The sequence below is a fragment of the Chrysemys picta genome, chromosome 3, assembly GCF_011386835.1.
Source record: "Chrysemys picta bellii isolate R12L10 chromosome 3, ASM1138683v2, whole genome shotgun sequence".
Classification (NCBI taxonomy): Eukaryota; Metazoa; Chordata; order Testudines; family Emydidae; genus Chrysemys; species Chrysemys picta.
Window position 1 is genome coordinate 137,735,466 of NC_088793.1, and position 13,751 is coordinate 137,749,216.

Below are 13,751 nucleotides of genomic sequence, written 5' to 3' on the forward strand. Positions count from 1 at the left end.
CTTTTTTAAAATGCGGTGCCCAGAACTGGACACAATACTCCAGCTGAGGCCTAACCAGAGCAGAGCAGAGCGGAAGAATGACTTCTCGTGTCTTGCTCACAACACACCTGTTAATACATCCCAGAATCATGTTTGCTTTTTTTGCAACAGAATCACACTGTTGACTCATATTTAGCTTGTGGTCCACTATAACCCCTAGATCCCTTTCTGCCGTACTCCTTCCTAGACAGTCTCTTCCCATTCTGTATGTGTGAAACTGATTGTTCCTTCCTAAGTGGAGCACTTTGCATTTGTCTTTGTTAAACTTCATCCTGTTTAACTCAGACCATTTCTCCAATTTGTCCAGATCATTTTGAATTATGACCCTGTCCTCCAAAGCAGTTGCAATCCCTCCCAGTTTGGTATCATCCGCAAACTTAATAAGCGTACTTTCTATGCCAATATCTAAGTCGTTGATGAAGATATTGAACAGAGCCGGTCCCAAAACAGACCCCTGCGGTACCCCACTCGTTATGCCTTTCCAGCAGGATTGGGAACCATTAATAACAACTCTCTGAGTACGGTTATCCAGCCAGTTATGCACCCACCTTATAGTAGCCCCATCTAAATTGTATTTGCCTAGTTTATCGATAAGAATATCATGCGAGACCATATCAAATGCCTTACTAAAGTCTAGGTATACCACATCCACAGCTTCACCCTTATCCACAAGGCTCGTTATCCTATCAAAGAAAGCTATCAGATTGGTTTGACTTGATTTGTTCTTCACAAATCCATGCTGGCTGTTCCCTATCACATTACCACCTTCCAAGTGTTTGCAGATGATTTCCTTAATTACTTGCTCCATTATCTTCCCTGGCACGGAAGTTAAACTAACTGGTCTGTAGTTTCCTGGGTTGTTTTTATTTCCCTTTTTATAGATGGGCACTATATTTGCCCTTTTCCAGTCTTCTGGAATCTCTCCCGTGTCCCATGATTTTCCAAAGATAATAGCTAGAGGCTCAGATACCTCCTCTATTAGCTCCTTGAGTATTCTAGGATGCATTTCATCAGGCCCTGGTGACTTGCAGGCATTAACTTTTCTAAGTGATTTTTAACTTGTTCTTTTTTTATTTTATCTGCTAAACCTACCCCCTTCCTATTAGCATTCACTATGTTAGGCATTCCTTCAGACTTCTCGGTGAAGACTGAAACAAAGAAGTCATTAAGCATCTCTGCCATTTCCAAGTTTCCTGTTACTGTTTCTCCCTCTTCACTAAGCAGTGGGCCTACCCTGTCTTTGGTCTTCCTCTTGCTTCTAATGTATTGATAAAAAGTGTTCTTGTTTCCCTTTATTCCTGTAGCTAGTTTGAGCTCATTTTGTGCCTCTGCCTTTCTAATCTTGCCCCTGCATTCCTGTGTTGTTTGCCTATATTCAGCCTTTGTAATCTGTCCTAGTTTCCATTTTTTGGAAATGAGACCCTCAATGTCCCCATCTGTAGTGTGGATAGCTATACTTACCTAGAACTGCTTGTCATGAGGCCTTCACTTGCCCTTGCAACAAATCAGCCACAGACCCCTTCTGAGGGCACTAGTGCTTTTTATTTTCAGTATCTGCACCAAACCAGCAACCTAAGGGACAACTAGCTTCTCCAGCCAGCAGGGCTGCACAGCCTTTGGCAGCTGTAGCTGCACTGCGCTGCCAGCCTTATATAGCCCCCTGGCTAATGAAGCCTGCAGGTGCTACTCTTCTAGCAATTTGGTGTGGCCTACTCAGCCAGCCCCAATTAATGCTTCTTAATTGGAGCTGGGCTAACAGGGGCCTGGCTCAGGACTTCCTGGCCAGCACCCTGTTACACTGCTATATGAAAATGCAAAATATTTTTAAGGTCAGTCAGTGGAAGAGGCAGGATTAGGCCCTACATTAATACTGCTATTGTGAAGTACAGTTCAAGTATTGTAAGTATCCAAACAGTTTTATTTTTAGTTAGTATTATCATTATCATATTTAGTTAGATCTAATTAACTTGCAGCAGATCTGGGCAAGATGAAATATGATATCACTTGCCCTCTTTGAATATGTCCATACAGCATCTTACATGCATTATACCAGGTTTCAATAACATTATCTAGACATAAATTATAATTTATATAACAGTAGCCACATGTATTCTAACAGGTTGCTATACAATTACCTATATCTTGTTATACTGATAATGGTCTATGCCTTACATTGCCTTTCATTATCTGTCATACAAATAGCTTCTAAGGAGATTTTCAAACTTTAACAGGGTGAACAAAATATAGATTTTTGGAATTGTTTTACTCACTACCGGAATACAGATGTCTCTAGGGAGAAAAATGCACTAACTGTTTACAGAGAACATGGCAAACTGCACAGAACAACTGCAGTATCTTATGTCAGCAAGGAAAGGAGAATGCTGTGTCTTTCTGGAACTGCAGGCAGAATTTAGGCACAATAAGCACGAGGTAAATACCAAACTTAGATTTTGGCCAGGCAACCATGATCAGCATCCCAACTCTTGTGAAAGATGCCAAAAGATATTCAACCACCATAAGTGCTTAGGAACTTAGGTTGTGCTTCATCCAAAAAGAAGCAGCACAGTGCCTCCTCATAACAGTATACTAGGGATTTGAGGGCTAGGAAGGAAGAGGGCCACCTCTTGAAACCTCACAACCTGCAGCACTAGGGGATCCTCTAGAACTCTCCCATCAAAGTATAATGGCCTACCACAGTGATTCTCAACCCAGGGAGTGGGGTAGTTGATCGATCATGCTAGTCCAGGTCCTTGTGGTGAAAAGGAACACAGAGCAGAGAAGAGAGCAGTGGGGGTGGGAAGACCTGAATGATTTTGAATGGAACTTAAGTGATGCTAAGCCCTGCTCTGGCCCCCTCAACATGGGTTGAAATTCACCCCATGTTAAAAGCTCTTCAGACTCAATTGTTCCCCACATGGCAGCATTCACAAAGTCTCTTCTAGTTTTTTTTTAAAAAAAGATATGAGCTACAGCAAAGGATTCTCTAGTGCTGCTAACACCATGACACCATGTGTTGATAAGCCTTAATGTTGTCATCTTCACACAATTCACTGCTAAGCTACTCTCAGAATTTATCTTGGACCACTGCAGATATCGTTAACACTGAGAAGAAGAATACTTTGTCATTCCTAGACACTTCAGCCATAGATTTTAGATGATGTTTCTCAACATCTACAAATGCAGAAGTAAAAACCAGGATTTTTTAAGACCAAACTCTATTCTTCAGATGGACCATTTTAATGAATGCTTTACTGTTATAGTGCAGAATCACATCTTTAGTTATATCAAAAAACAATACGCATTGGATTTCATGGATTTAAAAAAAAAAAAAAATTATATACAAGACACCTTTTATTTCAAATTCTGCACTCTGATCTTAATAGGATGCTCATGCCCAAAGAGTTTGTCTTCCCTACAGACTTGCTGCAATTGATCCAATTTTAAGTTACTTATCTTTCTCTGGCCTAACTTAAGAGAATGTGATCACACTGCACATGTAAAAGAGTAGCTGAGTTCCACACACTTGCTGTAATGCCCTGAGTCCACACTGGCACTGCATTCAATCATGAGAGATACAAACTTTTTTAGAGATCTATTTCATGCAACATACCTCCACAGCCAACTGCGCAGTTCTATGATGGGTTTCATGGGTTATAATGATAGAACTTATCTGCCCTCTCTGAGGATTGTGGGCAGAAATGATACAGCTCAAGAAACCCTTCAGTTCAACTTAACAGGCTCCTGGAAGGATTCAGATACTTTGCTGTCATCTTATGTTGGAAGGTGTGTTTCCTGTTCATCCCAATAACCTAGGCTGTCTCAAAATATGTCTTAAAATATAAAGATTCTTCCCAATTGAGTTATCCAGTGCCACTTCCAACAGATGGCTCTCCTTTGCCCTTACTAATTGGAGCTAAATGCTAAAACACTGCAAAAAAAAAAAAAAAAAAAAAAAAAGCAGCCCCGCCCCTCAAACCATTATGGTTACTGATATAAATACCTTCTGATGACTTCAGTTTGGGATCCTGTGATACTTTCTCAGGCACCCAGAAATATGAGTCACCTTGTTATCTTCCTGCCTCAGTGAGGAAGATACTTGCTGGTGCTAAACTGGGTGACAGCTCCCAGTCACTTTAGACTCTTAGCCACCCCATACAAACTTCTCAGTATTCTGCCTGCTCTTACTTGGTCTTGAAGGTAACATTTGGTGCACCCCAGATCCTGAGCATTTCCTTGGAGTATCCAGCCTCTGTCACAGAAAGTATACACACCAGCATGTTTCATTCAACTAAGAATTCACATTATGTGTAATATTACAGCATTGAGATCTACTTATGACAAAACAAAGAGGAGTTCATTAACGGAGTTTTAAGTGATACTGAGTAAGAACAATAGAAACAGTACTGATTACAAATGATACAAAAGTATAACAGGCTTCTAAGATTCCAAGCATAAGTTTAGCAAGCTACAATCCTTTGGCTAAAGTAGTTTGCTCACCCTCAAAGTTGTTCTGTAGAGCTAGCTGATTTTCAGTCAAATCAGGACCCAGATTTTCATGATTCTCCCACATCCTGTCAGGGGGTTCCCTCAGTAAATAGATAAACTGTCTTTTCGCTTTAACCTTAGTTTTCCTTAAAACTCACTGTTATGACACCAAACACTAGACAACCCCCTTTGACCTTGGTCTCCCATGCTGAGTTCACATTTCCCTCAAACCCCATCAACCTGTTTACCTGTTGTATTAATATGCAATGGGGCTTCCTTTATGTTGGCTTGTCCTGCTTACTTTACATCAGAGATCTAGGCTGATAGGTAAATCAACATTCCTTCATCTGGGAAAATCTTATTTATTAACCCAGGCTATTTAAACATTTTTTTAATTTATTGTTTACATACAAACAACTTCTTGCATGATACTCATACATACATCTTGCAATGAATTACCAATACCAAATAATATTTTATTTGATAGTTTACATTACATTCTTTATAGATAAAGACTAGGACAGCAATGGGTTCGGTATAGTGAGTTTATCAGGCCTGATAGGAGTTGCTGTTGTGACAGTGAACCCTTTATCAGTTGGCACTGAGGGGTTCATAGGATCAGATGCATTAACTAATAACTCTAGCTACAGAAAGAAAGCTTCAGGCCCTTTCTCCTGCTGATTCACAAGGCTTGTAGAGAAAATATTAGAGTAAACCAATTGCCAGAGCTGGATTTTACAGGAAAAAATGGGCCAACCAAAAAATGAAATGAAATAAAAATGAACACTGATACATCTGCTCTTTCAGCAGCAGAGAAGAAACTTTTATTTATTATTTTTTATTTTATTTTTTTTTTAATTTTTGTTTTGTTTTTAGAAACCCACAGGTAAATTTCTTCTTTTATCTATGATTACTGAGGGCTTATCTACACTTGAAATGCTGGACCACTACTGCTGTGCCACTGTAGCGCTTCAGTGTAGACACTACCTATGCTGATGGGAGAGCCCCTCTTATTGGCACAGGTAATCCACCTCCCCAAGAGGCGGTAGCTAAGTGAATGGAAGAATTCTTCCCTGGACATAGTGCTGTCTATATTGGGGGTTACGTCAGCTTAACTACGCCGCTCAGGGGTGTGGATTTTTCACACCCTAGCACCATATTTAAGTTAACAATTTTCTAGCATAGACCAGGCCTCACTTAAAGAGAAGTATAGAAGTTTTATATATCTGGATTTTGGGGAACTGATTCAGATTCTCCTAAAAATATAATGTAAACATGACTTACATATACTTCTGGCTAGATTGTTTTTAACTAACAGTGATATTTTGGGATTTCAGAAGAGACATCAAAAGAATGACAGCCATATATCAGGCGCAAAACATATTTTGCTGATGTAGGTCAAGATGAGTAAGTTTGTGTAGCTATAATGTCCTGCCAGGAGAATTTATAATGCCAGGCCAGAATTTTCTACATGATTGGCTGGTTGAAGCAAGATTATCCTTAGTAAACAAGGCTGCTGTCTAAAATTGTGTTACTCATGAGTGCCCTCAGAAAATGGCTGCCCCTTGTACTTTGGATATTCTGATACATTTGCCTTTATTTTTGCACTGAAAAAAAAAAACCACAATCATAAGCCTGACAGTAACAACAACAACAACAACAAAAATCCATTCATGCACTGCATTCTCTGAGACACCAGAGAGAGAGAAGGATGCTTCCTAGACATGAAAGAAATACAATGAAATGGAAATTTATGAACTAGAGAAATTTCAGGAATGAAATGAGGAATCCTGTGGAAAGGAATTTCAATCTTCAGTCACATACCAGACTCGTACAATCTTTGAAAAATACCAGTGATGGAATAAGAAGAAATGTTAAGAGGAGTTATGCATTTTAGTTTATCAGTACTAATGTAAACTAATACAAACAACCCATACGTAGAAGCAAATTCTGTCTTTTGATGCATGTTTCCCATTAATCCCAGCAGAAAGCCCGTATGCATATGTAACATCCTGCACCCCTGAGTGGGTCATCAGCAGCTGGGATCAAACCTCGACCGCTGAATCTAAAAGCAGAAGCCTCTATTTTCTGAGCAAAAAAGACCCAACTTTCTTAGCCAATGCTGTAACAGGATTAACTAGTACACCTCTACCTCGATATAATGCTGTCCTCGGGAGCCAAAAAATCTTACCACGTTATAGGTGAAACCGCGTTATATCGAACTTGCTTTGACTGTGCTGGACTGTGCAGCTCCACCCCCCCCTCTCCCCCGGAGCACTGCTTTACCGCGTTATATTGGAATTAGTGTTATATCAGATGGAGTTATATCGGGGTAGAGGTGTATATGGGGTGTATATTATAAAGTTTAAAGGCAGAATTTGGCCTATTTTTCTTTATTTTATTTGGATACCACAGTAAGGTGACACTTCACCACCACTAACAGTATTAAGGAGAGTCAACCATGGAGCTCGGCATAATTAGGCAGTTCCTATTCTCTAACACCTTGACAGTTTTGTTTATTGTTACTTTCTAGTTTCTATTCATGTGAGATCAGACCCAGAATTTCATTTAGACTTTACATGACCTCACAAGTTCAAAGCAAACTCACCCAGTAGGAGAGAGGGGTTTCACTTCAAACTTGGTCAAGATTCATTCAAAACATTTGCAAATCTCAGAATCTCATTCTACAAACTTGGCCCAATTCAGGTAAGGACACATGAAATAAGATTAGTTTCCTGTAATTTCAGGTTTCATAATGAGAGATTCATGGCTCATCAGCAGCCAGTTTATTTGATTTAGATTTATTTAGTTAAATGGGTAGGTGGGACAGTTTTCATTGTGGCTTTATTTCAAGTTATTAAATCATATTTAATAGACACAAGGATGACAAATGTGTGTGTGTGTGAGACATTTTGCTACTCGATAATTTTTTTTCCTCCCCATAAAAGGTTAGTTTCCTTGTGTAACAAATTCTTGAATGAGAGATCCTAATTCACTTTCTAACTGCCCACAGCTGTTTGGTTCAGTCTCCTAAATGTTCTGCTTTGAGAAACATTGATTAGCTACTTCTCCCCTTCCCTCATATATTCGTAGGTATGGGAAGGGAGGTGGGAGGGAATGACTTAAATATGACCAAATTCTCACATTGTATTTCCATAAACTGGAGAAAACTAATACTTTTAGCAAAGTGTTATCACTAAACCTTGATAAAATTCCATCGTTCACAAGATATCATCAAGCTCACCTCTAATCTTCACAGACTGAAGAAAATGGATGTACAGTATTTGTTTGGCAAAATTTGCTAGAATGCAATTTCACAAAACAAAATGTAGAATATTTATCCAGCTTTAGAAGGTATAAAAATTTAGGCCTCAGTCCTGCAAGAACATACGCTTGCACTTAACTTTAAACATGTAAGTAGTTCCATTTACTTGAGTGTGACTAAGTTAAAGTTAAGTACATGTATAAGTGTTTATGGGATTGGGACCTTGCTGTTTATAGAAGAGAGGGAGGGAGGAAAGAGGTCCTAACCAAAATCTTGGATCTGAATATGCCCAAGGTATACAATTGGTTCTTGACTGCACTCGGCTGCTGGTGAGAGCGATTTTAATTTGAAAAAAATAGAAATAATGTAAACAGATGTTCAACTCCTGTCTTCTCCCTGTTTGTTTGACTGGATCAGGGAACACAATTCACAAGGCTGCCAAGGGATATCTATCAGAGGGGTAGCTATATTAATCTGTATCAGCAAAACAATGAGGAATCCTTGTGGCACCTTGGAGACTAATAAATTTATTCGGGCATAAGCTTTTGTGGGCTAAAACACACTTCAACAGATGCATGGACTGAAAAGTACAGTAGGCAGGTATATACAGTAGTGAGCTGGAGCCAGTTCCCACAGGTTCGCAAGAACCAGTTGTTAAATTTAGAAGCCGGTGTAGAACCGGCTGTTAAAGGGGTGGGCGGGTGGGCAAACAACTCTGGTCCCGGGGCCACATCCGGCCTGCCGGACCGTCCTGTCCCCCACCTGAGCTCCCAGCTGGGGAGGCAGAGGCTCCCCCAGCCCCTCCCCTGTTCTCCCCCTCCCCCCCGCTTGCAGAGCCGCAGCGTGCCGAGCCGCCAGCACTCTGGGCAGCTCAGCTCCTGCCACTTTGAGCGGCAAGGTAAGGGGGGCGGGGGGAACTGCGACCTCCAGCAGGCCGCGCAGCATGACCCGGCATCCTTACACGCTGCCCTGAGCAGCATGGTAAGGGGGCTGGGCCAGGGCTGGGAGGAGGGGTTGGATAAGGCAGGGACCAGGCAGGGAGCAGTTGTAGGGGGGCGGTCAGGGACCGGGGAAGGTGGAGGTTGGATAGGCATGGAAGTTCTGGGGGTTTGTCCGGGTGGTGGTGGATGGGGTCAGGGCAGTCAGGGGACAGGGAGCGGGGCAAGTTGGGTAGGGGCAGAGGTGAAAGTAAGCCGATACACCCCGGTTTGGCATACTGAGGAGAGCCAGTGTGCCATACCGGGGTGGCCCGGCTTCCCCAGGGGGCAATTTAAAGGGCCTGAGGCTCCCAGCAGGGGCTGGAGCCCCAGGCCCTTTAAATTGCCACCAGAGGCCCACTGCTGGAGCCCTGGGGTAGGGCTGCGGGGCTCTGAGGGCTATTTTAAAAGTCTGGGGCTCCCGCTGCTTTTACCACCTCGGCCCTTTAAATAGCTGCCAGAGCCCTGCTACTACTCCAGGGCTCCGGTGGCTATTTAAAGGGCTGGGGCAGGTGGTAGAAGCAGGGGAGCTGCGTGCCCTTTAAATAGCCCCCGGAACCCTGGGGTAGTGGGGGGCTCCAGGGGCTATTTAAAGGGTCCTTGACTCCAGCTGCTGCTGGTGGCTATTTAAAGGACTGGGGCAGTAGAAGCAGGGGAGCCTGGCCCTTTAAATACCCTCCCGGAGCCCCAGGCTGCTGCTACCCCGGTGGGGGGGGAGGAGGAGATACTTGCAGATTCTGAGGGGGGCAATTGGAGGCAGGACGGGTGCGGGGGGGGGGAGGGGGAGAAGACAAGTACGTGGGGCTTGTACTCACCGCATGGTTCCCTACCGGGTCTTCAGCAGCACTTCAATGGCGGGTCCTTCACTCGCTCCGGGTTAAGGACCTGCCACCGAAAACCCAGAACGAGTGGACCCAGTAGGGAACCGGTTCTTAGGATTTTGGGAGCTCATTGCTGGGTATATATATTAGAGCATATGAAAAGATGGGAGTTGCCTTATCAAGTGGGGGGGGGGGTCAGTGCTAATGAGGGCAATTCAATCAAGGTGTAAGTGGCCTATTCCCAACAGTTGACAAGAAGAGGTGAATCTCAACAGAGGGAAAATTACTTTTTGTAGTGACCCGGCTACTCCCAGTCTTTGAGGCCTAATTTGATGGTGTCAAGTTTGCAAATTAATTCCAGTTCTGCAGTTTCTCATTGAAATTAGGCCTCAATAAAGACTGGGAGTGGCTGGGTCACAACAAAAAGTAATTTTCCCTCTATTGATACTCACACCTTCTTCTCAACTGTTTGGGAGTAGGCCACTTCCACCTTGATTGAATTGGCTTCGTTAGCACTGACCCCTCACCTGATGAGGCAACTCCCATCTTTTCATGTGCTGTTATTTTTTTATATATATAAAAATATCACACACACCTGCCTACTGTATTTTTCACTCCATGCATCTGACGAAGTGGGTTTTAGCTCACGAAAGCTTATGCCCAAATAAATATGTTAGTCTCTATGGTGCCACAAGGATTCCTTGTTGTTTTTAAGGGATATCTAGTTACCAATCAACTACATCTATCAAATACCAGGAAAGTGAACAGAAAAAAAGAGGTGCTGAAAAATCATGATGCAAAAATATTTCAAGGAATGTTTAGTTGTATAACTTTGAAAAGACAGATAATAAAATAGCTACTCATGGGAATTGTACAGTTTAGGGTTCCTGCAGTGATGGTTTCAGCAGTTTCCATCTAAGTATTGTGATAGACCCAGGCCAGTTGGGTACAGCAGAATAGCAGAAGGCAGATATACTGACCACTGGATTAACAGTTTTCTGTTCCCTGACTGACCAGAGCAGGGGCTGCTCCAGGCTAATGAGAACACCTGACTTCAATTAACCTGCAAAGAGTCAGGTGAGGCCATTAAGCTAATGTGACCACCTGACTCTAATTAAGGCCCTGCTGATACTATAAAAAGGGCTCATTCCAGTCAGCCAGAGGAGAGAAAGTGTGGCTGAAGGACTGGTTAATGAAGACACCCTCAAGTTATTGATAAGGGAGCCCTAAGGTAAGGGAGAAGCAGGAGAGCTGTGGGGAAGTGACCCAGGGAAATGTAGCAACTCTGGCTTTGAAAGGTTGGCTGCCAACAGCTGCTACCATTAGGGTCCTGGGCCAGAACCCAGAGTAGAGGGTGGGCCCGGGTTCCCCCCAACCCACCACTACAGGAACACCTCCTGGGAGGGGAAGTCAGGCCCCTGTCAGGACAGGAGGCTAAACTGTTCTAAAACAAGCCCTAGGGACAACAGAGACTGTGGGAATTCTCTCACCAACCTCCTTGCTGGCTTATGATGAAAAGGGCTCAGTAGACTGTAACCCTGGCCCTAGAGAGAGAAGGGCTACATGGAGGGTCACAGAGAGCCACTGAGGCTAGCATATACCGCCTAGAAGCGCAGGACCCACGGGGACAAGATTAGAGCTCTGCCACAGTATGTATTCTTATGCCTATCTTATTTAGTGACTTTTTTTATTTCTGTAAAATTGTCAGTAAATAGTCTTCACTTTGTAACCATCTAAACTGGGTCTTTGGGGAGGTTAAGCGAATGGGTAGGTAGCAGCTTGGGTAGCCGAAGTCTTCTACAAATAGTGACCCCAAAAGATAGTCACATGCTATTGTGGGCACAAGGATAGTGATACACTCCGGAGCTCTCTTCATTACCACTGTCCCTGACATAGTTACTTTTCAACCATAAAGTGCCTTCAATCAAGGGAATTCAAAGTGCTTTAGAAACACTGGTGAATTAAGACCTGACCCCCACTGATATGTAGGTGTTGGAATGGCAAAAGGTGGATGGATAAAATTCCATGGAGTTAAAGATGCCATGTATATTTTGTAAATAAGCAAGTTACATTAAGAAAATATTTGACTCGGTTACCAGTTTCTGCACCAATAGGGAAACTGTCAAGACACCCAAATCCGCTACCACTCAGTAAAGGTGCAATAATATTTTATATACTGGGCTAACTGAGGCACAGAGACATTAAGTGACTTCCCAGGCTTACCAAAGAAATCAATGGCAGAGCCAGGAAAAAAACTCATATCTTGGGTGTCTCAGCTTGTCTACAGGTATAGCCCTGTTGCAGCACTATCTACACAGCTCTCCCGTTGATGTTAGGTACTCCACAGCCTCGTAGCACTGTCTACACCAGGGCTTAGGTCAGTATAACTACATCACTCAAGGGTGTAGATTTTCCACACCCCTGAATTATGTAGTTATAGTGACAACTTGGTAGTGTAGACCAAGCTTTAATTCTGAGCTTTCAACAAGTCCATCCATCCTGTTGTATCTTTCAAAGAATTAAAAAGACTTTAGTCTACAGTGTACTCCATCTGGTAACTTTCACAGCACTAATTATCACATTAAAAAAGAAAATTGCAGAGGATAGATTTTCCACATTAAAACTAATTGGCACCATCACTGAAGAGTCAACACTCCTAAAATGGTCAATTTTGCAAACAAATGCCAAAGTGCATATCTGCAACTCTGCAAACTCAATTAATTGCCTTAGTTGGTGTAGAGGCCAGGTATATTTTTATGCATATTTTTATTTCTGCTCCTTTAAACTTTTCAATAGAGCTAGAGGGTCAAATACAAATATATATTGAAAAAAAAATCGAAAGCTACATATTGGGGGGGGGGGGGGGAAATAGTAACCATGCTATATTGGTGCAAGTTCTGTACCACTACACTGTATTAACTTGACTGACGTGTCCAGCATAAATTAGCAGAATTTGACACATTAATTCTACCTAGTATGTTTTCTGGATGAAAATTTTCAACTTCGTTGGAAATGTTAAGCTGAAGCTAGCAGGGAGCTGAGCTTTACTGCAAATTGATCTTTCAAATCTTCTATAGTAAATTATTTCCCATTTGCAAACAAACTGTATTCAATGATATTTTTTACTAGCAGTTTACACTTGTAACTATTTTTTTCCTTCAAACTGCTGTTTCCAGATAGCACTTTTATACATATTTGCATAATGAAAACAAATACTGCTGCCTATCTATTCCCCATTATAATCTACCATTACCCATAAATCAGTATGTCCTTTATTCTCAATGAAAGGGTAGTGCAGTTATATTTCCTATTTAAAAAAAATACAAATACTACAAATGTGGAGAGGTAACATTTTCTCACGTGCTCTTATGCAGCTTCCTTTCCTAATATTTCTTCTCTCCTTTACCAGAAGCAAGCTGGATCTAGCACTGCCTGCTTAATGCTGAAGTCCAATCCTGCAACTCTTGCTAACATGAGAAGTTCTCACTTTCAGGATTACTCTCATGAATAAAGGATGTAGAATTAGACCCTTAATCTTCCTTTTGACGTAACCAGATACATTTTTAAAATGTATGTAAATCAATGTATAGGTTAAATTTTCTTGTCAGTTATACTAGTGATGCCAATAGATTGCACTGACACGAGTGAGAAGAATTTGAAGATTACATGCAAATACTGGGCAATGAAGTGTGAATGTGCATGATCAAGCCAGACAGCCATGCACAGCATGAGATGGGTATGATACTCAACGCAGGTGTAGGCATGATTATTTTAGCACCACAAAAACTCTGGGAAGGAAGGATGGGAGCTTTCATTGAAACTGGCTAAGAGTGAAGGACTATGCTAGCCAGCTCTAGACCAGTTGGGCTTTGGAAAGGTCTGTTCTCCAAGTCCTTATTACTGAAGCACAGTAAATACAATGTCCATTAGCTCTGTGAACTAGGTTTTTTTTTTTTTTTTCACCCAGTACAATTGTGATGCTCTCCTCAGGACAACCAGAACCATAAGCCGCCATGTAACCCCTCTGCCTCAGCGAGGAAGAGTTTTGCTTAAACTGAGTGTCAGCTGCTTGCCACACCAGTCGATCCTCCTTTATACCCAATCCTCCTCACCAGCAACTCCACAAGTCTCTGCCAGTCTAAATCTTGCCTTGGGGGTAACAAC

The 13,751-nt window shown here is 42.2% G+C and overlaps 1 protein-coding gene across 30 annotated transcripts in view; it reads right to left on the bottom strand.

The window, feature by feature from the left end:
* The window catches only part of RGS7 (regulator of G protein signaling 7), a 448,509-nt gene that overhangs the window by 133,650 nt on the left and 301,108 nt on the right, over window positions 1-13,751 (bottom strand). Inside the window, exon 1 of one of the 30 annotated variants that reach the window (XM_065589117.1) lies at window positions 1,501-1,688. The exons of 28 other annotated variants lie outside the window; for them this stretch is intronic. The gene's annotated coding sequence lies outside the window, so the exon portion shown is untranslated. Of the gene's footprint in view, window positions 1-1,500; window positions 1,689-13,751 lie in introns of those variants that run through there. One more of the 30 variants, XM_065589121.1, reaches the window with a different exon arrangement.